General features: G+C 45.7%; 1 protein-coding gene across 1 annotated transcript in view; it reads left to right on the top strand.

The window, feature by feature from the left end:
* The window catches only part of LOC109470289 (3 beta-hydroxysteroid dehydrogenase type 4-like), a 7,520-nt gene that overhangs the window by 3,469 nt on the left and 1,697 nt on the right, over positions 1–2,354 (top strand).

The following is a 2,354-nucleotide window of genomic DNA, read 5'->3' as shown; positions in this document are numbered from 1 at the left end:
AGTCGTAAACTTAACTTCGTCGTGTTCTCTTTCCAGACGATGCCTAAGGATCTGACTTACGTGGTGACGGGTGGATATGGGTTTGTCGGGCTCCGGATCGTGAAGATGTTAGCAGAGAAGGGAACTAACATCCGGGAAATTAGAGTGGTTGGCAGGAACACGCGAAACTTTCAGCCGCCCGACGTGGGAGATAAAGGTATGGCGACATGTTTGTTCTGGCACCGTAGGTGTGTTACAAGCAAATAGGAAGGAACGACGTATACTGGGTCAAGGGCACTCAATTTCCAATCAATTGCAACTGCCAATTGTTTCTATTGTAACGTCAGCTTGTTCTCCCATAAATAAAGCTAAGCAGAGTGGTCCCTTGTTCTAGCCGTCAGTGCACTTGGCTTGGCTGATAGAGACAGAAATATTACAGTCCCCATAGTACAGTCTTTTGTATTCATGAACTTCAGAAATCAACGTCTATGCCATGGCCGGTGATGTAAGGGACCCTGTGCGCATGTCAGAAATCTGCACAGACGCAGATGTCGTCATCCATACAGCGGCAGTGGTCGATTTTCTGGGATCGATGAGTGACGACATCCAATGGGATATCAATGTGAACGGTAAGACAAACACGGTGCCTTGTTTGAGGTTGTTTTGTAAGAACCAGTACTCCTATCAACTCCATAAAGCGAGTTAAGAATCATCACCACAAAATAATCACTTTGCAGAAACACCCTTGCATTGAACTTTTCATTTGTTTTCTTTCTTCGAGTCGAATATAATATGTAATATATAATATGTACATGTATTTCAAAATTGTCTATTCTCATTAAAGAAGGGGTCCCGTTTTTCTTTGCGTCAAATGCAATATTTCCCTTCCCCCCACGTAGGAACGGAAAACCTCCTGCAGTGCTGTGAGAACGCAGACGTTCCATGTTTCGTCTACACGAGCAGCACGGCGGTCATTGGTCCAAACTCTCGCGGTGATCCCATAGAGAATGGGGACGAGAACACTCCTTACGACACCTCTCGTCCACTCATGACCTACAACAGGACCAAGGCTGCTGCGGAGAAGGCCGTTCTCCGCGCGAACGGACGCAAAACTAACCACGGGAAAACACTTCACACTTGCATTCTACGGCTTGGCTGTAATTATCATCCTAATGATTGTCTTTGCCAATCATAAGAGAAGATCAAGATGCTCGATGCTATTGTCTCAAAAGGACTTTGATATCATAGTTAGATTTTTCTAAATCGTTGGCTTCTGACTTTACCTGACTGGCGCTCCCACAGACCAAGGACATAATGTCATTGTACAGACGAACCCAACTGGCCGGTCTCTTGGACAATGCCTGCCGCGTTTGTATAACGCAGGATTACAATCATACTCTTGACCATCATAGTCATAAACATTTGATATTTCGTTTATGTTATAATTCCTTCTATTGGAGAACATAACGTTTTTGTACCGTGGCCGACAAGGACACACCTGCGTCGTCTGCGCGCACACCTGCGTCGCCTGCGCGTATACCTGCGTCATCTCTGCAAAGAGCTTCCCCGTCTGCGCACGAATACCTGCGTCGTGTCTGCCAAGAGCTTCCTCACGCCTAGCCTGGTATCCAGTCTGATTCGTGGTCGGGGCCGCAAGAGCTCTGGCCCGCCCGCCTCACATAAGCGTCCCGGTGTGTATTTCACGAGAGATTAATTAGCCCTCCACGAACGTTTTGTTGTGTCTGTCCCGTACGTAATAAAATCACTTTTATTTTTATTCATTCATAAAAAATACCCTATCAACGTGTTTAAAATCATGAGGGAGCAGAATCAGTTTAATGGCGAGGGAGCGGAGTGACCAACGCAAAGCCTTTGAGAATTTGACTCGGGTTGAAATGGGACATTCTGAGGCTACTTGAGGGGGGAAATGTGTTAGCAGGCACGATTCCCCAGTGCATGTTGGATTGTTGGGGTGGCAATAGGTTGATAGGGAACACTATATTGGGTGTACCATTCCTATAGAGGTACCGGTCTTTGCCCTTGCATCTTTACTCCCTTGCACTATTTATCAATTGCAGTATAATAGAATTGTTCATGATTACTTTAGTTTAGTAAACACGTCACTATTGCAATAAATGATTTTAAACACGTTGAATAAAAATAAAAGTGATTTTATTACGGGACAGACACAACAAAATCCCAGAAAAAGACGGGAATAAAATTGTTTTGGTGGTGTGACCCTTGACCTGTAATAGGGGACCGTCCATTCTTCAACAAGGCAGGGGTGACACGTATTCTTCCGTGCAGCGAGCTTTCGTTGCGCGCAGCGAGGTCGCCGAGGAATCTCTTTCTGTGCAGGCGTGAGGAAGCCCTTG

Source organism: Branchiostoma belcheri, unplaced genomic scaffold (genome assembly GCF_001625305.1).
Source record: "Branchiostoma belcheri isolate BF01 breed outbred unplaced genomic scaffold, Haploidv18h27 scaffold22, whole genome shotgun sequence".
Classification (NCBI taxonomy): Eukaryota; Metazoa; Chordata; class Leptocardii; order Amphioxiformes; family Branchiostomatidae; genus Branchiostoma; species Branchiostoma belcheri.
This window is presented reverse-complemented; position numbering and strand designations above follow the sequence as displayed.